The sequence below is a fragment of the Glycine soja genome, chromosome 18 (assembly GCF_004193775.1).
Source record: "Glycine soja cultivar W05 chromosome 18, ASM419377v2, whole genome shotgun sequence".
Classification (NCBI taxonomy): Eukaryota; Viridiplantae; Streptophyta; class Magnoliopsida; order Fabales; family Fabaceae; genus Glycine; species Glycine soja.
Genome location: NC_041019.1, coordinates 22736342 through 22763711, shown reverse-complemented (window position 1 = coordinate 22763711; position 27370 = coordinate 22736342). Strand labels below are relative to the sequence as shown.

At 32.2% G+C, this 27370-nt stretch overlaps 1 pseudogene; it reads left to right on the top strand.

The window, feature by feature from the left end:
• LOC114397103 lies at nt 1-23992 on the top strand (annotated as a pseudogene).
• Nucleotides 23993-27370: the final 3378 nt, after the last annotated feature.

The following is a 27370-nucleotide window of genomic DNA, read 5'->3' as shown; positions in this document are numbered from 1 at the left end:
ATGATTTTATTCACTCATCTTCTTTATCTTCTTTTCCCTTTGTTGGCAACTTCTTTTGCAATAGTTTTTGCCTTTGAGGTCCCAATCAAAACAACTAACTTGGCTCCTTTGAATTGCTTTTCCAAGATCAGAACATGTAATGCCTCACTTTACCACATATCCCAAAATCTCACAATTAAACAAATAGCCTCTTTTTACTCGGTCATTCCTTCCTAAATCACACCTATAATGCATGGCCCAAACAAGACTACCCCATCAAGGTACCTTGTTCGTGCAAAAACACCAGAGGCCACATGACACTTTTGCGAATGTTTCAAACCTAATTTTCAGTGGCCAAGCTTGGCCAATTAAGCGTACATTGCATCCAAATGAGACTTTAGCAATACAGATTCCATGTGGGTGCTCAGAAAGTGAGTCTCAAGTAGTTGTCACCTATACGGTCCAACTGAACGATACACCAATGATGATTGCTAATCTCCTAAATTCTACATTGCTGACATGCAGAACATGAACAAGGTTCTGGCTCCAAACATTAAATTCATAGATTTTGATTAGGTGCTATTTGTTCCTAAGGAATCCAATGGGCTACTACTACTACCTAGTGCTACTAACAAAGAAGGTGGTTTCTTTGCCCTAAGCCCTCAACGAAAAATGATTCCCTTATGTATGGTATCTACTTATTTACTTATGTAAATTTTGTGTCAAAAATTATCATTCAGCTATATGCTGCTATCTGTAACAATATTAGGAATTACCACATCATGATTCATAACTTCAAAGCTTAAACTTACATTGACACTTTGATAATGTTGGGGACAAATATGTATGCTCAAGATCCAATCTATCATGTTATAATTTTTAGTAAAGAATTGTTCTTTATTTTATTATCATATTTATTGTTTTATTAAATTGTTAATATGACAAGTCCTTGATTGAAATTAGAGGCTTATTATAATGATAGAGATTATGATAATGAGAAATAAGTCTTTTATAATTTTAATCTAAATTGTTCTTGATCGTAGGATTATTGTGAATAAGACATCAATAATCCAAATAGATCAATATACATGTAATGGTCTTTATTGGATAAAGATAAATAAATCTTCTTTATTAAATTGCATATATAGATGATGTATATGTGGATGTCATCATTGAACTGACTTAATTGAAAATTCCTAATAGTTAATATTACCTTGATAAGTCAATAGGAAGTTCTCAAGAAGAAATATAATAGTTTCGTTCGACTTGAGATTATCATAGTAATTAACAAATTATTTGTTATATTTTAATTTCGGACACCTATTGCCTTGGGACACCAGTTGAATGAATATTGGATATGATTAGATACTTGTAGAATTAATGATTAATCAAGAAGGAATCCATCAATCATAGGTAATGAGTTTGAGCTCTATGATACAATTAAGACCTTGCCCAAGGCAATTGGATGAAAAAAGAAAAAAAAATTCTTAAGTCATTCATTGATTAAATATGTTAACTTATTAGAGTTTGACAATAATATTATACTCTAGAGTTAACCTTGAGCTGTAAATGATGAAAGAAAATATTACATTATTCTCCTACTATTTCTCGAAGGTAAAAAATGTTAGGTCTTGCTATTCAGATGTTAAGGAGTGTTGTTAGACGCCTACCTTAATTAGTAAATTAATTATGATTAATTTACTATCGGTTTAGTATTGAATGTATGGGGTCTCACACAAACTGAGTGTTCTAATCTTTGCAAAAGAAAATAATTTATTTGATAATTAAATTAAAGAATTTAATTTAATCAAACAAATATTTTAGTGAAATATTCTTATATTCTTTTGTAGCACCAAGACTATAATTAATATAGAAAATAAGTATTATTTTATAAATATGGAAGTTGTCCATAAAATAAGAATAATAGTCTATTGTTACATATGAAGATTAGATCATGTGATTAATTATTGTAATTAGTCATGTGATTAATTATGAATTATCTTTGTCTTGTACCATAAAATTTCTTAAATTAAAAGATATGAGATAATTTTTATTTTTATAAAGGTAAAAATATATGAAATTATTTTGAATAAAATCTTTTCTTTTTTTTTTCTTTGAAAAAAGACATAAATCCATGTCTCTCTAGCATTATAGATAAAAGCATCTACTTGAGACAAAGTGTACCAAAAACAAACTAGAAAATTTCGCCTAGTTTTAGACCTAAAAAGTAGAAAGAGAGTTTGTTTTTTAGAGTTCCACTCATCAAAGATATCAGAAATTGGTCTAGATGTGGATACACACAGATTTTTTACATTATAGAAGAAAAATTTTGTTGCTTCAAGAGCTCATCAACATGTACAAATTTAATATGTTGTCTTATTCAATATAATTTAAATGCAACATAGAACTTAATTTTCCATTGTGCGTGTTTTGAACACCCATTTTTCCTTCAATTGGTATCAAAGCAAGGTTCTTTTGTGTTTAAATTATATTTACGAATTTGTGACAAAATTTCAAATTTTATTTGCTTGCACATAATGCTTATTATGATTGCATGTGAGACTTTATGGTTTTATAGTCTGGTCGGATTAAAAATTGTTTTTTCTTACTTGTATAATTTTGTAGTTCGTTGTTACGTGCATATCTATTGAACCAGTGTGCATATTCGTTCTATGACTTTGTTATATTAATCTTATAGTATACACAGTTGATAATTGGCATGAACAGTGCTGCTTATATTTATTTTGGTTGCCGTTAGAAAGTTGAAGTATTCAAGTGTGCATTGAAGTTGTTCACAAAGTATACATTTATATATTGTGATATATTTGTTTAGATGTTTAAAATTTCTAAAATAAATATCTCACGTTTTTGTACATCAATATATATCATGTATTTGGAGAGATATTTAATTTGATATATAATTCATTATTAATATTGATATGTGTCAATTTTGATTGATGATTTCTTTTCATGATTGTTATTATATATATATATATATATATATATATATATATATATATATTCACACACACATAATATATCAGATATATTATATGATTGCAATATATAGAGATATATTGTAGTATATAATTTATAGGATTGTACCAAATTTTTTTATTATTATGATAAAATTCAATACTATATGATATTATGTTGACCATATGATATATCCTTCTGCATAGAGATATTTGACTTATTAATTAGATTGTTATATTATATTGATAATATATGCAAAATTTTATTATATTATTATATACATACAATATATATAAGATATATTATGTGATTGCAATATATAGAGATATATCGTACTATATAATTTATAGTATTGTACCAAGATTTTGATTATTGCGATAAAAGTTAATAATATGTGATATCATATATCCTTTTGATTATATTTTTCTGCATGAGAATATTTGATTTATTGATTAGAGACAAAAAAGATTGTTTTTAATATGCTAATAGTTGGCATATAGAAATAAAAAAGGATTTTCTTTTAGGTTTAAATATGTTAGTAGTTGACAAATAGAAACATAAATGGATTTTGTTTTTAAATTTAAATATGCTAATAGTTGGAAGATAGAAAAAAGGATTTTATTTTAAATTTAAATATGTTAATAGCCAGCAATAGAAACAAACAATTGGATTTTGTTTTTAAATTTAAACATTAGATAGAAACAAGAGAGAAAATGTACGGTGAGTTTTTCCAGATTGTTAGAAAAAGAAATTTCCTTTCGTGTGCTATAAGAGCCTTAGATTGCACATAAAAAAATACAATTACTTCTTCTCTTATTATTATTCTCTTAGAATAAAAGCACCGAATTCATTTTAAGTTTTTTTTTCTTTGTTCTACTTGTCAAAGAAGTTGACAACAAAAGTTAATTCATTCCAAACAACTAACATAGAAATAAGATTTCGAATTGAAATGATTTAATTCAAGTTGTATCTGGTCAATGACTATAAAAATCTTATTTTAGGAGCAAAATTTTGTTTCTCCACATGTTGTTTATAGTCTTTATGACAATACATATGATGATATGTGTTTTATATATGGTGATATATTATCAAGTATGTTTTATATATTAAATTGTTTAATTACAAGGAACGACTAGAATATCATGAAACTTGTGGTTTTGAAAATAAATTGGAACATATGATGCAAAATATTTTGATTTGTTTTATTACAAGGAACGATTTGACTAACAAGAGACTTGTAATTTGTAAATTAATTGGAGCATGTGACGAAAATTATTTTTATTACAAGGAACAATCTGACAACCAGGAGACTTGTAGCTTAAAATAAAAGCATGTGATGCAAGTTATTTATTTAATTAATAATAAGAAACGACCTGACAACCAAGTGACTTATAATTAATCAATATAATCAAAATTTTTTTATACTAAACATATGGACTACCTGGGGAGTATTAAATTTAATTTGTAGATACTCATAGGATTGACCTGACAACCAGATACTTATTTGGTATGATTATTATTCAAAGTGTATGTGATACATCATGTCTTAGAAAAATATATGTGATATATTCTGCCTTAGAATATGTTTGAGAAACGACTTGACAACCAAGTGACTCATTCATAGTTTTAAGGAATTTCCCACATAAAGAAATATTGAAACAAAATTGGTTGGATCCAATTATGACGATTAATATTGTTACCTAAGAATTGTTCTCATGCGTAAGATGCTTAATATGCTAATTGCCTATGAGAATCAAGTTACCTATGATCTTCTAGTAAGTTTATGTACATATATGCTTTAGAAGCAGTAACTTATTTGCCAAATAAAGTTTTTACAAAATTAGTATCTACTGTAACGACCCGCCTCGTCACTATGATATCACCACTCTAAACCATGATAATTTCAATTTTTAAATGAAAACTCCGTTAATTTGCTTATGAAAAATTAAAGTAAATTTTTTCATGATATACATTCCCAAACAACGCACCATTACTTAAATGAATATATATATATATATATATATATATATATATATATATATATATATATATATATATATATATATATATATATATATATATATATATATATATATAGGCATAGTAACTCAGTACACATCATTCACATAATGAAAAGTAAATTTGTTCATACATATACTTAAATATGTGATTTACATCCTTAATTCAAAAAGAATTATGTAACCAGCTACGGAGAAGTTGATTAACAAAACACAACTCTCTCCCAAAATAATCCCAACGTCATCACGTCGGCTTGGCGGCTCCACAAAAGAATCTCACTTCTCGTACTCTACTGCTGTCATTTTGCTCTCACGAACAAAGGTTCGCGATCATCACAGATACCAACCACACGATACAAAAATTACGAGGGGTGAGTCTATTATAAAAAAAATTAATACAAAGATCAAATAACCAAAAATAGTAAGAAAACATTAACAAATATCATAAGCTTACACAAACATTCACTAGTCCAACACACACTCAACAAATAGTCATCATTAGTCCATAGTTCCAATTAATCATGCTCAGTATGATACATGCACTTGACCTTAACTCTCAAATGCAATGTGGTACCATCCCCAAGGAAATATCCTAAGCGTGTCCACACGACACTCTCACTTAGGAAAACTACGCAGTAAGTGTCGAGGTCACCTTATCGAGCACATGCAACTCCCCCCCCTACGGTGATCAACCTGAGTCTCAAGGGAGTTCCAAACCTAGTGACATGCCCCCAAATACAAGTATTCCTTGTTGGATCGAGTGGCCTCAGAATAATTAAGAAGGGGGGGGGGGTTGAATTAATTATTCCTAAACCTTTACTAATTAAAAATTTACTCTTCTAAGGCTTTTACTATGTTGTTAAGTAAATGAAGAACAGAAAAGAAACTTAACCAAAAGTAAAAGCGGAAATTAAAGTGCACAACGGAAATTAAAAGAGTAGGAAAGAAAGAGACAAACACACAAGAGTTTTTATACTGGTTCGGCAACAACCCGTGCCTACATCCAGTCCCCAAGCGACCTGCGGTCCTTGAGATTTCTTTCAACCTTGTAAAAATCCTTTTACAAGCAAAGATCCACAAGGGATGTACCCTCCCTTGTTCTCTTTGAAAAACCTAGTGGATGTACCCTCCACTAGAACTGATCCACAAGAGATGTACCCTCTCTTGTTCTCAGTCAAACCCAAGTAGATGTACCCTCTACTTGTACCACAAAGGATGTAACCTCTAATGTGTTAAGACAAAGATCTGAGGCGGTTAAACCTTTGAAACTTTATGAATGGGGATACAAAAGAATTCTTTGGCGATTAGTCCTTTGAAATCTTTTGTATATGGGAAAGGGAAGAATCAAAAGAATTCTCAGACTGTGTCGTTTTGAATTCTTTGACAAGGGAGAAGGGAGACACAAAAGAATTCAGGCGGTTAGTCCTTTGTTCTTTTGGAAAAGGGAGAAGAGAGACACAAAAAGAATTCAAGCGGTTAGTCCTTGGAGAATTCTTTTTGGCAAAGGGAGAAGAGAATGAAAAAGATGAATAACACAAGTTTTCAAGGTTTGGAAAACCAAAAAACTTTTGAAAGCTTTTGGCACAAGGAAGAAGAAGAAGAAGTTCAAAGAGACTTAGAAATCAATGTGGAAAAATTGCTTGGGTAAAGATTGAATTGGAAAAGATAGATTGCAAAGATTGATTGATAGATTTTTTTGAAATGTAAAACAAAGCCTTGCTTTTATAGACTCTTCATGTCTGGTCAAGAGAACCATTAGAAGAGTTATGACTTTTAGAAAAACTTAAAACCAATTTGAAAAAGTCAAAAACTATTTGAAGAGTTACATCTTTTGATTTGTTTAGATACTATCACTGGTAATCGATTACCAAATCAGTGTAATCGATTACACAAAGCTTTTTTGTGAAAGGATGTGACTCTTCACATTTGAATTTGAATTTCAACGTTCAAGCACACTGGTAATCGATTACCAAAACATTGTAATTGATTACAACTTTTTGAAATCAATTGGAACGTTGTAAATTCAGTTGAAAACTTTTTCAAAAACATTTTGCTACTGGTGATCGATTACAACAATCTGGTAATTGATTACCAGAGAGTAAAAACTCTTTGGTAAACAAGTTTTGAGAAAAATCCATGTGCTACTCAGTTTTTGAAAAAAAACTTTTTCATACTTATCTTGATTAAGTCTTTTCTTGATTCTTGAATCTTGAGTCTTGAATCTTGATCTTGATTCTTGGAACTTGAATCTTGAAACTTGATTCTTGATTCTTGAAATCAAATTTTCTCTTTGAACCTTGAAGTGTTCTTGATTCAATCTTGAACTCATTCTATGATTCTTGAGATCATCATCTTTGTTATCATGAATTGTTCTTGATCTTTGAGCTTTTTGTCATCACCTTTGTTATCATCAAAACTTCTTTGAATCAATCTTGATTCATCATGAAGCTTGCTTCTACATTCCTCCTCATGAGAAACTACAAGTACTTACTGACAAAGTTTATACTATTTCCATGTCATATGAATCATGAAACATGGGCACCATCAATGCACTGACCGTGAATAATTAAAGATTCTAAGCCATCCCCCTTCAGAGATGCTTAAAACTCTTTAACCACTCTATTTCCCCCACCAGGGATATCCAACAAGGTCATTGCACCCCCCATGTACATACACAACATACAACGTATGAAACATGTGCACCACCAATGCACTGACTGTGGATAATTAAAGATTCTAAGTCATCCCCCTCTAGAGATGCTTAAAACTCTTTAACCACTCTATTTCCCCCATGAGGGATATCCAACAAGGTCACTGCACCCCCCATGTACATACACAACATAACATCATCACAGTGCATTTTCAACACCATCAACATTTCATCTCAATATCACTCTCAATATCAACATCATCTCATCTCAATGATATTATCAACAACAACAACATCATCTCATATTAACATAATCATCAATAACAACATCAATGCATATTGACATAATCATCAATAACAACATCATCTCATATCAATATCATCATAAACATCAACATCACCTCATATCAATTAATGTCAACAATAGAAATATCATTAGTAAGTCACACTCCGCATATACATATACAGTTCATGTTTGAGATTCACACTCCCTAGGTCTTTAGACTACACAAGTCTAATAGAAACAATAATGTTATTCATCAATAATAGATATATCACATCCCATTAGTCAAAAACATTGTTTTCTTGAAAACCAACATGCAACAGGGATAGGCATACATCCCCCTAGTTAGGTTCCTTGACCCCAACTATGATATCAAAAGCTGTAAACAAACAATAAACTCCCCTTACCTATCTATATCTCTCTCTTGGTGTTGGACAAGTGGCCTCAGAAATTTTAAGATGGGGAGGGGGGGGGGTTGAATTAAGATTTCGTTGACTATTCCTAATTGAAAATTTCCCTTTCTTGGATATTCCCTAGATTCAATTATTTCTTTAATTATAAGTTACTCGAATAATAAATAAGGAGAAGTAACTTTAAAGAAATATGAACACAACAAAAAGTAAAAGAGATTAAGGGAAGAGAGAATGCAAAACTGGATTTATACTGGTTTGACCACAACCCGTGCCTACGTCCAGTCCCCAAGCAATACGCTTGAGATTTCCACCATCCTTGTAAAATCCTTTATAAGCAATGAACCATAAAGGAATTTCCTCCTTTGTATTCAGTGATTACAACCAAGAAGTTATTCTCACTTCTTGCAATGAACCCCAAGGAACGTTTGTCCCTTGTGTCTAGTGATAACAACCAAGAAGTTATACCAACTTCTTGCAATGAAGCCCAAGGAACGTTGGTCCCTTGTGTCCAGTGATAACAACCAAGAAGTTATATCCACTTCTTGCAATGAACCCAAAAGATGTTGTTCTTTTGTGTCCAGTGATCAACCAAGAAGCAAATCCTGCTTCTTGCAATGAACCCAAGGAATGTTGGTCGCTTGTGTTTAGTGTTTGCAACCAAGAAGACCTTCTCTTGAAAATAGTCACCAAGAGTAGGTCTCTTGAAAAGTTTTTTGTAAGAATGGAGGAGAGGAAGAAAATAGAATAGCACAAGTTTTTGTCCAATGAACTTTTCTTGACAAAGCAAGTGTTGGACAAAAACTCTTAGAAAGATGTTGAGAATTAGTGTTTATCACTATTCTGAAATTCATGTCATGGTCACATATTTATAGTCATTTGATGACTCTTAAAGAAACCATGTTAAAAGTTGTGACTTTTGACAATTTCTTCAAAAACCAGTCACTTTAAAAGTCATGACCCTTGACAATTTTTCAAAACCAGTCACTTTAAAAGTTGTGACTCTTGGCAATTTTTCAAAACCAGTCACTGGTAATTGATTACCATAATGGTGTAATTGATTACACAATTTATTTTATCAAAAGTTGTGACTCTTTATGTTGAGCTTTGAAATCCAATGTTCAAAAACCACTGGTAATCGATTACAAATATTGTGTAATCAATTACACTATTTTGAAAATATTTTGTCACAAGTTGTGACTCTTGAGATTTGAAATTCAACGTTCAAAAACATTGGTAATTGATTACATGCCCATGGTAATCGATTACTACTTTGTAAAATAGTTATAAAACTGTTTTGGGCTTCTGGTAATCGATTACTACCTTATGGTAATCGATTACCAGAGAGTAAAAACTCTGGTAAAAGATTTTTATTTGAAAAATTCTTTTGGACAAATTATGCTATTCAATTTTTTCTTTGAAAAATTCTTTTCATACTTATCTTGATGCTTTTCTTGAGGTTCTTGCATATCTTGAGTCTTCTCTTGAATCTTCACTTGAATCTTCTGGATTTCTTTAATCTTGTTTGAATGTATCTTTTTATAATCTTTGGCATCATCAAAATAATCTTGGAAGCTTTGCTTCTACACTTAGTTCCTTGCGGCGTTGTTCTAAGATCTCTTAGGTTCACGTCTATTCGTTCAAATGCAGAGCTCTATATACCTGTCACAACCTACCCTTTTGCGGGTGAGCGAGGCGAGGCTCACGGGTGCGTCTTCCATAGGAGGAAAATGCGCGGAGTCGCCACCAACGTTTATTGAAAGGAAAGCGTTAGAAAAACCAAAGGAAACCGGTCATGAAGAATATTCCAGATTTGGGAGTTATCTTTATGTTTGAGGAAGGTATTAGCACCTCTCACGTTTGTCCCAAAGGACAACAGCCTTAGATTAGGATTGTGTGAAATTATGTATCTAAACTTTTATTTCTTTCTTCTTTTTGATGTCAACAAAAACGGGACTCTTGCTCCTACGCACCCTCCATCGAAGAGGAAATCAGACCTACGTAGTTCTTTCAAAAGGCAGTTATATGTTGATTTTACACTTTCGAACGGTCCATGTTAACCGATAAAAAAGCAAAGAGGACCGTTTAAGGCGTTGGACCTTAAAACATTTTTTTTAGTGATTTTTGCGGACAAAGCTTGATTTTAGCCTTAGTTTCACTTTAGTTATTAGTCAATTTAATTAAGAAAGAAAAATCCCAAAGAGAAACGTCTGATTGATTTTTTTGTTTTATTTTGCTAAAAGATATTTTTTTATTATTATATTATTATTTTACTTCTTTTTGGTTTCCAACGTGGTTACGGCATGACCGAACTGTCGGATTTCATTTTAACAGAAATTAACAGATGTTACAATTCAAATGATCGGTGGAAATTTATTTTATTTTTTGATTAGGCGAGAAAATGACTTAAATAAATGACTAAAGCACGTCAAAAGGGGGTACGAAAAGTAAATGAAATGAAAATAAATGTACGCGAAACAAGTCGAGACCACCAAGGGTACATAGAATGAATTGACAAGTTCGATTTCGGGAACTTACCGGTTGAAGATCGAAGAACGACGAAGAACGACCGAAAGACGACGGAAAATCTTCACGAAATCACCCACGGAAACGTTTCGGACACGTTAAGGAAGCGCCTCGGCTTGGATTTTCATCACGGAAATGATTTTTTTCACTAATTTCAAGTGATCCTCAGCTACTAGGAGGGTTGAACGTTTTTGTTCTTCCCTCCTCCCCCTATTTATAGGGAAAAGAGGGAGAAGCTTGCCACCCAGCTCGCCCAGGCGAGCTAGGTTGCTTCCTCCAGAAGGTACCGCCTTCTAGAGGAACTTCTTGGAAGGCCCAAGTGGGTATGGTTGCTATTTGCACCCCCTATTTACTAAATACACCACTTTGCCTTTTTTGTTGATTCTTTTTTCGTAACGTTACGGAACTTTACGAATTCCGTAACGATACTTGTTTTCCTTCCATAATGTTATGGAACCTTACGGATTACGTACAAACGAGTGTTCAAATCTTTGTAAAAGAAAATAATTTATTTGATAATTAAATTAGAGAATTTAATTTAATCAAATAAATATTTTAGTGGAATATTATTATATTCTTTGCTAGCACCAATAATATAAGTAATATAAAAAAGAAGTATTATTTTACAAATGTGAAAGTTGTCCATAAAATAAGAATAATAGTCTATTGTTACATATTAGGATCACATCATGTGATTAATTATCATAATTAGTCATGTGATTAATTTTGAATTATCTTTGTCTTACATTAGGAAGCTTCTTAAAATAAAATAAAAGATATGAGATATTTTTTATTTTTATAAAGGTAAAGAGATATGAAATTTCTAAATCCACATCTCTTTAACATTATAAATAGAAGCATCAACCTGAGGCAAAGTGTACCGAAAAACAAACTAGAAAAGTTGAAGCTTAGTTTTAGACCTGAAAAGTAGAAAGAGTTTGCTCTTTCAATTCGATTTCTACTCATCAAAGAGTTAATAACACAATAGAAATTGGTCTCGGCGGGGGATACACGTGGAGTCTTCACATTGTTGAAGAGAAATTTTGTTGCTTCAAGAGCTCATCAGCAGACACATTTAAATACACATTTAGTGTATTGTTTGTTTGATTAAATATAATTTAAATACAATATAGATCCTAATTTTCCATTGATCCCCTTTTTCCTTTGGATACCCGCAATGATATACTTCAATTTGAAAATTAAGGTGAGGAGAAGAACTCTATGTTAACAACCAAACCATTTTTTAGACGTAAAAAGTTTTATTTTTTTAGTCATTACATTAGTGAAATAGGATTATAGATAAATTCTTATTTGAATGTTTCCAACTATTTGTTTTACACTTTTGGCGCTGATCGAGGCTGTATCCGAATCAAATAAACATTAAAAATGTAGTATCTAAAGAGGAAAAACTGATCATTAAGCATGAATGTAAATTAAGCGCAGAGACAATTAATCAAGCACTAAGCATGTATGGATTAATAGCAACAAATACAAAGTAATTGGTGAAGAGGAAAAACTGATCAGAATTCAATAGTAATAACAAAACCTCAAAGAGAGTTGTGCTTGATCCTCAAAGAAAACAACGCTGGAGACTTAGCCTTCCATTAATCAGTAGAAAATGAAATTGTAGATTGAAGCAGAAACGAAATTACAGAAAACGAATTTTATTCTACGTGAATAGTGCACATGAATAGTAAAAATTAGAATTCTAAAATCCTAGAATTATTCTCCTCTCCTAAAAAAAACTCCTAAAACTAAAACCCTAGTGCTATTATATAGGTCCTCAGCCCCAAAGCTTACAAATCTATTTTAAGTCCAAACCCATAAACGAAATAAAATAAAATCTGGACAAGATAAGATAAGATTGGCTGAAATAAAATCTGGACGAAATAAAATCTAGATGAAATAAAATTTGGATAAGATAAGATTTGATAAAATAAAATTGTCTGCTATCTTCAAGTCCAAGCCCGATTCCAGATTCAAGCCCAATTGCTTATAATTCTCCTGAAATTAAATTAAAAACACAAAATTAGTCAAGTAGTCCCAAATGATAAAACTGCATAATTAATTTGACAATTAAGGCTAATCAGTAATTAAAATGGTGAAAAAAAGGGTTAAGAAATAGGAGAAAATAATGACACATCAAATCCCCCCACACTTAGCCTTTTGCACTTCTGGGCAAAATAAAAAAGCAAAGCATGGAACAAATCCAGAGACATTAAAGAGAAACAAACAAACACAAAAACAATTACATATTTCTCAATGAATCTCAAGGAATGAAAGGAATAGGCAACATCCAACACGTAGAGAGTTAAAGAATCAAGACAGTCATGAAAATCATCCAAGCATCTCAAACATGGCAAGATAGTCAATTAGCTCAAGAATGAAAAGTGATAAAGCCTCATAAGATATGCACTCTATCTCTCAAGTGTCTAGGCTACTGTTTACTCTCAGAACACCCATGAAAACAAACACCACATAGACTTGGCAAGACTCTAAAATTGACAACCACACCACAAACACATGCACATGAGGATCGAAAGGTCTTTTAAGGTTGTAATGGGGCCAAGGATAAGGTAGAGGAAAGTATGGGATAAGTAGCTAAAACCCAAAGGAATAGAGAAGCAATGGGGAATAAGTGGGAACTAAGAAAGAGTAGTAAACCCCAAAACCAAAATTAAAAATTAAGCATAAAAAGTAAACCCAAAACAAAGTCAACCAAGTCCTCAAACCAATCCAATTCTTCAAACCAAGACCTCATGTATTCAACTTCATTCTTTTTCTATTTTTTTTTTGAACGTGAACAGTAGCAATTGAAAGCAATTGAAAAATAAAGTAACAATTAGGCAATATATGTATATACATCAAGCATGGCCAAAATACATCATCAAGCATGGCCAACAAAAACATATCATCCAATGAAACATACCCCTCCACACTTATTCCCAAAACAATTTCAAAGCTCCAAAATTCCTTAAGGGTATGGTGAGATCATGGTTTTTCACTTAAGGCTTGTAATGAACTTCAAAACAAAGAAATGGGAACATAGGCTGAAAGGGGCTATCAAAGGAATTAATTCAAGGTAGGCTCATTTGGCTAGAGGCTTATAAGAACAAAATGCCTAAATCATCTCCCAACATGCATGTGAAACAAGAAGTATCAACAAGAGTCAAGCCAAGGCTATTGTGCAAGCAATCAATGGGGAAAAACACACCGAATAAAATAGATGATGATGGCTCTAATTCACAAGTAAGTCTCTCATCCTAGGTTACGAGAATTTATCCTTAATCAGTTCAACCACTTAATCCAACCCTAAATTAAATTACTAAGCAAAAATTAACATAAGACTGTCATTATGTGATTAAGCAACACATACACCAATTAATCATGAACGAAACTGATCATTAAGCATGAACGTAAATTAAGCTCAGAGACAATTAACAAGCACTAAGCATGCATGGATTAATAGCAACAAATACAGAGTAATTGGTGAAGAGGAAAAACTGATCAAAATTCAATAGTAATAACAAAACCTCAAAGAGAGCTGTGTTTGATTCTCAAGAGAAAACAATGCTGGAGACTTAACCTTCCATTAATCAACGTTATGGTATAATTGACAATAACTATAACTTTAAAAATAGAAAAGAGAATAGAAAGGAGAGCAAAGTAGAATAGAAAGGAGAGCGAAAGCGACCAAGACATTGACTGGCATGCACAACATCACTTACAAGTGAATTTGAGGAAAAAAAAACAAACCACAAAGCAAAATCAATCTGCATGCATGTATCATGATGAGGATCTTTTGAATAATGTGAACTACTTAAAAATAATTGTAGTGTTTTAAAATAATATCATTTAGTAATTAATTAATTATAAATATCATTGTTTTAAACAAATTTAAAGAGAAAAACTGCTAATTAAGAGCATGGAAATATATATAAAGACTGAATGAATTGAAGGCCATGAGAAAAAACAATATCAAGAAGATCGAGATAAGCCTGGACCTGGTAAGCTTATTCATTGATCGAGAAAAACTCTGGTCTTATACAATTTTAAAAGTTGAGTTGTTGGAGTCACAATCATAGCGTTCAAACAAATAATATAAACCTGCAAAATTAAACCAGAATTTGTATTATACTACTGTCCTAGGGGAAAAGTACATACATAGAGGGGCCAAAACTATATGTTTTTGTTTAAGCTAAGTTAAAGAGTTAAGACACAGAAGTTACTAAGTAGTTTAGTGGTTAACAAAAACTAGCTTTAGTTTTCTAATTAAGACTGTACTGACACTTCATTAATTAATATCTTTGGTTCGGCTTTAACTACCGAAGTTTAGCTATAATTTCATGTCAAATGTATTCCAACAAGACCTAGAAGCTACTTCAAGAAACTTGAAAGTGACACCCCACTGGTTGCCCTTTATACTACTTGGAGAAGCTACAATTCTTATCTTCTATGTTATTTCAATTTATTGGCATGATTTTGATACTTAACGTGCCTATTAATTGGATCCCAAAACAAACATAGGATACTTAAGTTTAATTATTTAATTCAGTTGGAAATATTATTTTATTATTATAAAATATCTATCAATTTATTGTGCAATGCATACCAAGAACTCTATCTCTTGGAGCATATTCATTGCATGTTATACTAAAAAATGAAATTCCTATGAAATCACTGGAACTGTATAACCAAATGATGCTCGAGACATGTGATTCAGTTCCAAATTCTCCAAATAATGGAAATTCCACAAATAACTTCCATGAGTTGCATATCAAATGTGACACCCTCTACCCCATACATATATGTACTAATAATAAAAAAATAAGAAATCAAACTTAATTAAAAGTTTTTAAAATACATTTAAATACAAACCTTTTAAAAGGGTAAAAGGCTCACATTCACCTTTCTAACATCATAATAAAACTTGTCCAAATAAATAATAAATTCACTTCGCCTCAAAACAAGACCGTCTAAAACTTCATACAATTAATATAGAACCTATACCATAATGTCGCATCCTATCAGAGCATATTGTTCCCGTGTCCTCAAGTATTAGGTTCTTCATAGTCATCCACCTATTCATCTGCTCCCACGAACACAAGGTTCGAGATCATCACAGGATCCAAACACAAATAGCACACTGAGAGTGAGTTATCACATTCCTAACTAATAAAGAGTAACGAGACAACATGTAGGTGTAAATATCATAAAAAAAATAAAACTTACTTAAATATAGCTCACATCATTTCACCACTTTGTCACCCAACATCATATCATAACACCACACGTCTCATTCATCTTCACAACATTCACGTACTCAAGGATCAACACACAATATCACCAAGTCAATCAATATCGATCAATACACAAACATATACACTAAGACTCAATCCTATATGCAATGTGGTACCATGTCAATGAAAAACCTCGTCGGGAGCCTAGGAGTACATGACAAGACAAACCACACACTAGCAAGTCAAGTCACTCTCAGGGAGACTAGTCAGGGTCACAGTATTTTGCGAGAATGCTCCAACCATATGAGATCAACATAGACTTAAAGGAGCACTCAAACCGAGTGACCCCCAAGGCCTACACTCCAAAGAGTCTGTTAGGGCCTCTCCCTCCTGATTCAGGTCCAACCCATAAAATATTTTAGCATACAGACTCTATCTATGAACTGTACAAAACACACGACTCCTGAATTGTTCTCAAATAGTTTATCTCGTCACCCTTAAAGGGTCTTACCATTAACTCGTCGCCTTTAAAGGGACTTAGCATTAACTCGTCGTCCTTAAAGGGTCTTAGCATTAACTCGTCGTCCTTAAAGGGTCTTAGCATTAACTCGTCGCCCTTAAAGGGACTTAGCATTAACTCGTCGCTCTTAAAGGGACTTATAGTCGTGTGATTGTATAGTTCATAGTTCACAACTCAATGCACACAACATCTCAATCACATACATACACAATTTATGACATAAACTCGATCTTAATCACAATGGTATAATCTCAATTAACACGTTATCACACCTCATGAATCATATACACTTTACCTATGAACTATGCAATACACACAACTACTCAATTGTTTTCAAAATCATTTTAATTGGTTGGGTTCCCATAGTGATCCCATCACAATACTCGTCACCTTTAAAGGGTCTTACAATTGTGTGATTGCACAGTTTATAGCTCATAGCTCAATACACACATCTCAATACACATTTATTTCACCATTAATCATAGGTTCGAATTATCACATACTCACAATTTGAATCACCATTTCATAATCTCAATATAACAATTTATACAAAAAGTTTATCACAACATGGGAAGTAGAACCCCTCAAATAATTTCACACAATTATACCAAAATCAATTAATCAAAATCATAGATATAAAAAAAATAAAAAGACTAAGATCACTCTATTTTATCAACCAATTTACATCAGGACATCAATAATGTAATTATAATAATAAAGGAAAAATTATAATTTAATAAACATCCCAAAATAAACCCAATTTAATTTTCTAAGAATCCTTATACATGTCCATTCTAACCCCAATTGGGATAAACTCATCCCTTATCTCTAAGCGGGCTCATGTGTCTTCCGACAGCGATAGCGGCATCTCTAGCAAGTTCCTGAGATTCCTCAATTTTTTTTTCTGATTGCTCTGATAGGATTCCCAAACGTCAGAGAGAAAAAAGGATTGAAGCCTCCATTTTATACTGTCTTCATGCGATTCTGTTTTCTCTCTCCATGGATATTTCTTCACAAATCCCAACGGTGAAGGTGTGCAAAACTTAATCACAACAATGCAATGGTTAACATATCCGGGATCGTAGTTTTACCAAGACAGTTTTGGGTTTCTGCGGGAAAAGAAAAGGCTATGATGCGAAGTGTATTTCTCTCAGCTTTGACATGATTCGAAATTCCCAACGGTGAAAAGGCTCAGAATTGGGTTGCGAACCTGGTTCTTAAATTTCACAACGATCCAACGATGAATGAGTTCGAGATCATTGTTTTTCTAAGACAGGTTTGGTGGTCTGCGAGAAAAAGAGAGGGTTTTAGAAGAAGAAGAGGGAAAAACGAAAATGAGAGGAAGATGATGCATCTTGGTGAAAACTAACCTAACATATCGCTATATATACCTAGGGTACTCACAACTTATTATTTACTCTATTTATTTATTTTTATTATTTTATATAAAGGAACTCTATTTTATTTTCTATCAAATGAATAAATCAAATATATATATATATATATTTTTTTTTTCTTTCAAAGCATTATTTTATTACAACTATTTTTTCTTTATTTATTTAATTATAAAAACCTCACCATTCTCTAAAACTTCATTTATTTATTTATTTTTACTAAAAATCCTTTTTAATTTATTTACGAAAAATGGGATGTTACATCAAATGCAAGCATTTACCCACAAATGTGCAAAAGATAAAAAGTAAGAGCCAACTTTCAAGTAGCAATAAGTCAGGATAAGTGGCAACCAAAATTTGTGATTTATTAGTAATTCTCATTCTTGATTGGTTTCACCCTTTCACTAAACTAACAATGCAAACAATTGATTCTAAGCCCTGAACTTATCCTCCATGATTGAGTAAAGGAAAAAGAAATTGGGGGCTGAAACAAAAATTTATAAAATGTGAGGCTGGCCAGAGTTTTCTTTTACATGAATCGTGGAAAGCAAGGTACCAAACCATAACCTTGGAATAATAATCACAAATAGATGTAAGATATACTCAAAAGGTCTGGCAGAAAACTAGTCTATACAACCAGATATTATAGCTTTGCTAGTTTATTTGTAATCACAGAAAGGGAAAATTTTGTGGTTACAATGAATACCTTACAAGATATTTAGCACAACTTATTCTAGTATATTTTGAAATGAGGTAATGAAGAAGCACTTGGTGATAATAATGCATCTGTAGATCAGTAAGTAAAGAACAAGATAGTAAGCTTTTTTTTTATTGTTTTACAAATTAAACTAATTGATAAAGTGGATAGCAATGGGGTGTCTATCTTCATGAGCTAAGGTAGTGTATAATACTAGCCTCTGAAAGAAACAAATGAAAAAGGTGCACAAAATTAAAAATGTCTGACAGCTCAAAAGGAAAATCTTTCATTACATCATCATACGCAACATCCTTACTTTCAGACCTACATCATCCAAACCTCAGGGGATGCTTCCATTGAGAGGCTAATAAAAATAACAAACAATGGAATACAATTCCTTACTTTTCCTGGAGAGAAGATGATATGCTAAACAATAGCAAAAGCACTTCAAACAATAGATCATCCTGCCATTCAAGTGATAAATAACACCAGTGAAACTACAAGATATTGTCATTAAAAGATTCAAATGTGTTATGCTAAAGGAAAATAATTAAGACTTGAGACTCTAATTAATTCCTCAGTTTTGCAAACATATTTCCAACCTAAGAAGCATGAATACAGACATACTCAAAATGTCCTATTAGAATTTGAAGTGATCTTATATGAACACAACTGCTTTTTTAAGTTTTTGAGCTTCAATTTCCAATACATGATCAGCTACCCAAACTTGTCAAAATATATCAAATCCCCATTTGTAGCTAACTTAATCTTCAAAGCATTCCATATGGACCCAAGAGTTATAAAAACCCAAAATTTAAAGAACTGAAAATGTTTTGAAGACAATGCCGATGCCAAACAAGCTTCATACTCATAAACTATAATACACAAACAATAATATACATTCAAAGGAACAATTGCAAAACGACCTCAGTGAGTGACGGCGCGAAGGAGAACTTGACGGAGGAGAACTTCGACAGACCTCGAGGGAGAGACTTACGATATTAGTGACGTGCGTCGGAGCAGAGTGAGTGAGTGCGCGAGGGAGGGCAGAGTGGTTGATGGAGGCTGGGGAACTTGGAGAGAGGTCGAGGGAGAAATTGCATTCAGTAGTGCTCTTCGACGGAGTCACAGCTGCAGAGAGGTAGGGCTTTAATTTTGGGAATAAGACGGTTTTTAAGTAAAACCCGTCGTAGTTTTCATTCCACATGATTACAAGATTGCCACCAAGACACGTTATAAAATGGTTTTTAATAACCGCCTTAGAATGTGCGTTGTAAAAAGCATTTTTCATTTCACAAATTACAAAATTTCTACCGCGACATTTTCTAAGGCAGTTCCACAGAGAACCGCCTTAGAAACAATGTCGTAAAACAATACATTTCTAGTAGTGTATTTCTAGTTCATCTAATAATGTTTCTCTTAATTTAAATTTAAGCCTAGGAAGTGATTTAAGTGGGGCAAAATGCGCTTATAACTTTCACCAAATTAATGATGTTCATTGACCAAGGGAAGTTTGGCAAGACAGTTTTGATCCTAATTAATTAAACAGATGCATTTTTGTGTCAATAGACACTCCTGATGTCAGTTTCTCTTCCTTTGATTTTTAAATTGTTGGCAGAAAAGAAACATAAGTGGACAACAATAATCATAGGCATCCTAGCGGGCATGACATTTCTTTCAATTGTTACTACGATCATTCTTATTCTAAGGAGAAATAAAGTCAACAAAATCAGCATAGAAGATTCACGCCTTATCTCTAGAAGATCAATTGCCAATAGAACTATTTCCTCAAAGTATAGCCTTCATAAGGAATTTGTGGACGGTAGTTTAAAATGCACTTTTCACAAAAAATGCAACTTATGATTCAAATATAAATTTTTTAATCGGTGGCCAACAAGAGAAAGACTAGAACTTATTACATGGTAAATATTGGTGCAGATGTAATTTCATTTGAATCAGAAAGACCAGTGATATATAACCTTGAGGAGCTACAAATAACTTTGATGAAAGTCGTAAAATTGGAAGTGATGGATATGGAAGTGTTTATTTTGGAGTCTTAGGGAACAAGGTATGCAAATACTAGTTACATAGTTTAATGATCCCCAACATTGCAAGCACATCCTTTAATTGTGTTGACTAAAAAACTTGGAAGATTGTTTAACTACAGGAGTTTGCTGTGAAGAAGATGAGGTCTAATAAATATAAAGAGTTCTATGCTGAACTCAAGGTCTTGTGTAAAATCCAACACATCAACATTGTAAGTGATACCTCTGATGATGTTTTCTTTGACATAGTGTTAAGAGTTCTGATGTTTGAATACAAGTATTTAACACTGACATATGATCTGTCAGAGCCAAAATTGGACCCGTGATTCAGGTTAAGCTTAATGAAATTTGAAATACCGCTTACCCTAATATGCCTAATCAACACAAAAAACATTGTTAGTAAAATATTTTTTTTTTAAAAAAAACAAATTATACTTCAAATCTATAGAAATTTGGGCAAAATCTACTTTGTAAATTCAACATCCTTAGAATAAAATTAACTAGTTAGAATCAATGAACATAATATCCACATCATTTTAACGACAAATATTTAGTACATAGCCAAGATAACAATACTAACTTCCAAAAGTTACAGTGTCCAAAGTACAATATAAAACAACTAAAAAAAGGGCCATCAAACAATAGAGGTCTATTAATGGAATGCTCTACTTGTTGGGAAGGACCGCAACTCTCAGTAGCCTATTTCTTCTAATGAGAAATTTTTACGTAATGGGAGACAACCACAGGCTTATGGTCTAGAGTCTCTAGACCCATCTCTATGTGACACTTGTTCAAAATTTTTAATTTATAAAAAATAGTTAATAACACTTAATCATGTGACATATAGGATTAATAAAAATAATGATAATTTTATACTCCCTCCTGCCTTAACTATAAGAAGAAAAAAACATTCTTTTTATAGTCTCAAATATAATTTTTTTAATTAACTTTATCTTATTTAATGTTGTTATTTATTTAGTTGAAGTTTTAGTTTCATTGACTCTTTTTTGTTCTAATACCAAGTTCTAATAAAGGATAAGTTGAAAAAAAATAATTTTCAATTGAAATTGATACAATTAAATGTGGTTAACTAATTTTCTTAATTAATGTGAAATAATTATTTTTTTTTATTTGAGACCAGAGGGAGTACCTCCTAATAAAAAAAGTAAATAACTAAGGCTCATAGACTTAGTGAGAATAAAATAACATAATGACTAGGAATGAGAAACAAAATAATGCTCAAGAAATTCATAACTATAGAGTTCAATTATAACAAATAATATTATAAATGGAATTAATTTATCTAATAAAAATTTCAGAGAATAAAAATATAAATTTAAAGTCAAGTGCCAATAAGTAATGATTTTGTTTAATAAGAATACTCATATGCATCTTCTTTTTTCTTATGTCACTTCTATCTTATTTTTTTCTTATCTCTTTTTTCCTTTTTTAATCGTATCACTTATCACTTCTATTTATTTTTTTTATATTTTTTCCTTTTCTCCTCATCTGTCTTATTTTCACTCCAATCAGCCCCTAAAATGAAATGAATGAATATCATTGTTCTCTACTCTTTTATTTAAGTCTATAATTTTTAAAATAGAATAATATAGACAAAAATGCAACTATAGCTTTCCAACATTAAAAATGTTTTTTTATCAGGATGTAAAGACTTCAATATTGTAGGAGTCACACATGAGAGAAAAGTACTGACTAACTAAATTGAATCAATTGCTTTCAAAACTAAATTGAAAGTATGAAGCGGGTCCATATAAGTAATGAATAACTAAATTGAATCAATTGCTTTCAAAACTACTTTGGAGTTACAAGGGAGGTAGTAGCTATCGAATTTGAACAGTAATAAACTAACAATTACTCAATAGCTTTAGAGCTCTAAAATGCAACTTTCTTAAAAATAAAAATATATCTAAAGATAGCTATTTTTTCTCAAATTTTTAGTCGTGAGCATGCCTCAAAAGCCTCAATAATAATTTTCAAGTAGTAGGTGGCATTATTTACTTCTTATAGCTGAACGAAAGTAAATAGGAGATTGGAGCAGTAACCATCTTTTATAACAATTTATGTTAGTTTATATGTTTTGAGAAAATAATTTTTTTTTTCTTCATAATCACTATTGCAGGTGGAGCTGTTGGGATATGCCAACGGAGAAGATGACCTCTGTTTGGTGTATGAGTATGTTCCAAGTGAATCTCTTAGTGATCATCTTCATGATCCATTACATAAAGGTATTTTGGATAATTGAGGCTTTTTTATTTTTCCTGCAAAAACTAAATGCAAGAATTGTTTAAAAAAGCCATATAGAAACAAAAGAATTTGTATAATTATAAGTATCACCACAAAACTACAAAAGGCTACAAGCCAGACCAAAAAGCACGTCGAGTCATGAATCAATTCACGTGAGACAGTTTAAAATCAATTATTAGTTTTGTATTTGAGTTTAGGATATACAATTATATTAAATTTTTGAATTGAGAATTTTAATGATTCTACTAATTCAAATAGGATTGCTTTTTATGGGGGATAAATGCCGACTCTTCCACAAAGCACACAGCACCGGCCCTAAAACGTAGATAATAGGGATTATTTTGTGATCTTCTATTATATATGGTAATTTCAAGTTCAGAGCAAAGGTACTTATCACTTGTGAATCTTTTACTTCTTTTACTCAGTTCTGGCTGAAAATGCCTCTCATTAAGTACATGTAATGAACCAAAGCTTATAAACTTAAGTTTGAGTTAAACATAAATTTGCAAAAGTCTTATTTCTACAAAACTCAATTTCAGGAATAGGTAATCATACTTTTAAAGGTAATCAAACATGTCACGAAACTGAGTTTATTCTTCAAAAGTACACTCAGAAGTACTTTTTGAAGGATAACCAAAGATATCCTAATTCTTCTTTTAAGGAAAAACTATAAAATAAACGTTTAACAGAAAATGCTCTCGAATCATCATGCTCATATTTCTAAATTCTAAATATACTACTCCTATTATCTCTTATCATAAGAAATAAAGCTAATCATAGATTTCAGAAATAACTTGCTAAAGTTCATTTATTTGTCAGATTACATTGCATCAATTAATTATTTGCACTACATAGTCCTTATCATTAACTTGCCATTTGATTCAAAGGTGGGAGATTTTGGACTTGCAAAGCTGGTAGATCGAACTGATGATGAAAATTTTATAGCAACTAGGTTAGTAGGAACACCAGGCTACCTTCCACCAGAGTAAGGTTTTATGCATTTCAATCATGGCTAGAATTTTAGTTCATTCAATGGATATTAGAAATGCTAGATGTGACACTCTCTACCCCAACATGCATATAAATGGGAAAAACATATAAAATGCGGAGTCTAATTAAATCAATTTTATTCAATAAAATCGTAAGTAAATCCACGTGGATAAAAGGTCCACATTTGTTTCACTGTTACCAAATGAAACTTCTCAAAAACATTTCTGGTTCAAAACAAAGTCGTTCAAGTTTACAAAAGAATTCAAGTTAAGCAACAAAATAAAATAAAGTAAAATAACATGTTCGAAACGTCATGCAATTAAAACAGAAACACATGTCCCAATGTTACATCTTATAAGAGTATTGTGTCCTGGGATCCTCTAGCATGAGGTTCCTTAAAGCAATTCACCTAACTATTTGTTCCCACGAACACAAGATTTGAGATCATTACATGATCCAAACACAAATAACACACGGGGAGTGAGTCATCACATTCCTCAACAAATAGAGATAAACAAAATCATACAGGTATGATATAAATATAGTAATAATATAATTATAACAACAATATAGGTATAACAAGGCTCAACTTTGGCACAATTCACATCATTTCAACACTCAACACGTAATATCACTTGTCATAGATTAATCACATATTCCAGACAACACATCTCAAATTCAATACCACATCTCACACTTACACAATTTATTACACACCATCACATAACAAGTCACAATGATCATTACATAGGCATTATGCAATAGATACACTAAGACTCAATCTTATATGCAATGTTGTACCATGTCAGTAAAAAACAACACCAGGGAGCCTAAGAGTGCATAACAAGACACGCCACACAATGAGTATGTCAAGTCACTTTCACTAAGTGAAATCATAAGGTGACCAGTCAGGGTCACTCTGTTTTGCGAGAATGCTCCAACTATATGGGATTAACATAGGCTTAAAGGAGCACTAAAATCAAGTATATTTACCCCCAAGGCCTAGACTCTGAAGAATCCGTTAGTCTCACCTTCCTGATTCAGGTCCAACCCCTAAAACAACTTTTGCACATAGATACTACTCATGAATTTTATAATACCCACGACCTCACACTTGTTAAACACGTTTAACACATTGCGCTACAATTTAACATCTCAGGTTCCTAACTTGGAACCCTACACCGATGTGGCCCTTACCTCAACAGTTAAAGCAAGTCACCTCTCTATCTATGCACTCACGAGCAATATGGCCAAGTTGAACACACTTCCCACACTGGAGTGGTGTAGAAATAGTAGCAGGAGCACCATCACCACCACCTCTACTAGCAGGTTGAGACACCCTGTTAGTTGTATGAGAACTCCCTCTAGATGGCTGAAATTGTGGCACCCTCTACCCTACACATATATGTACTAATAATAAAAGGAATAAGAATGCAGAATTAATTAATAATTTTAAAACACATTTAAATAAAAGCATTTCAAAAGGTAAAAGACTCACATTCACTTTTCTAACATCATAATAGAACTTGTCCAATAAATAATAAAATCATCTCGGCTCAAAACAAGATTGTCCAAGATTTCATGCAATTAATATAGAAACCTATGCCCCAATGTCACATCCTATCAGAGCATTGTGTTCCAGCGTCCTCTAGCATGAGGATCTCCATAGACATCCACCTAACCATCTACTCCCATGAACACAAGGTTCGAGATCATCACAGGATCCAAACACAAATAGCACACGGAGAGTGAGTTATCACATTCCTAACTAATAGAGAGAAACCAGACACATAGATATACATATCATATAAATGAAATACAGCTTACTTAAACACAACTCATGTCATTCCACCATTTGTCGCATAACATCACATCTCGACACAACACGTCTCATTCATTTTCACATCATTCACGTACTCAAAGATGAAACACAATATCACTCAACCAATCAATAGACAATCATTATGCAACAAATATACTAAGACTCAATCCTATATGCAATGTGGTACCATGTTAGTGAAAAACCTTATCGGGTGCCTAGGAGTATATGATAAGACAGACCACACACTTGTAAGTTAGGTTACTCTCACTAGGTAAAATCATAAGGAGACCAGTCAGGGTCATTCTGTTTTGCGAGAATACTCCAATCATATGGGATCAACATAGGCTTCAAGGAACATTTAAACCGAGTGTATTTACTCCCAAGGCCTACACTCCGAAGAGTACGTCAGGGCTTCTCCTTCTTGATTCAGGTCCAACCCAAAAAACATTTTAGTACGCAGACTCTATCTATAAACTGCACAAAACATACGACTCCTCAATTGTTCTCAAAATAATTTTATCTCGTCGCGCTTGTGATTAAACTTGTCGGGTCGCCACATTGGTTCCCATCATAATACTCGTCGCGCATTAACTCGTCGCTCTTAAAGGGTCTTACAATCGTGTGATTATATAGTTCATAGCTAATAACTCAATGCACACAACATCTCAATACACATGTATATTACAATTCAACACATACTCAATTTATCACATACACTCAATCTCAATCACAATAGTATAATTCCAAAGAAACATGTTATCACATGTCATGAATCATATATGCATCACACAATATTAATATATACATGACACACACATAGACTTTACCTATGAACTATGCAATACACATAACTACTCAATTGTTTTCAAAATCATTTTAACTCATCGTGCCTCAAAGTGATTCAACTCGTCGGGTTCCCACAGTGGATCCCATCATAATACTCGTCGCGCAAAAACTCGTCACCCTTAAAGGGTCTTACAATTGTGTGTTGCACAGTTCATGGTTCACAACTCAATACATACAATATCTCAATACACAGGTATCTCACAATTTATCACTTACTCACATTTTCAATCACAATTTCATGATCCCAATATAATAATTTATCATGCTAATCCAGTAAAATCTTGTCCAAAATACAAACAAATTATACAAAAATGTTTTGCACAACATGGGGACTAAAACCCCTCAAACAATTTCACACAATTATATCAAAATCAATGAATCAAAATCATAGGTCAAAAACACGAAAACACCAAGAGCATTCAATTTTATCAACCAATTTGCATCAAGACATCAATTGGTCTGTCAAACACAACAATATCATATTTATAATTGTAAAGGAAAAATTATAATTTAATAAACATCACAAAATAAATTCAGATTTAATCTTCTAAGGATCCCTACACATGTTCATTCTAACCCCAATTGCGATAAACTCATCCCTTACCTTTAAGCGGCCTTACGTGTGTAGTCCAACAGTGGTAATGGCTTTTCTAGTAGTTCCCTAAGATTCTTCAAGCTTTTCCCCAGTTTGCTCTGTTAGGATTTCCAA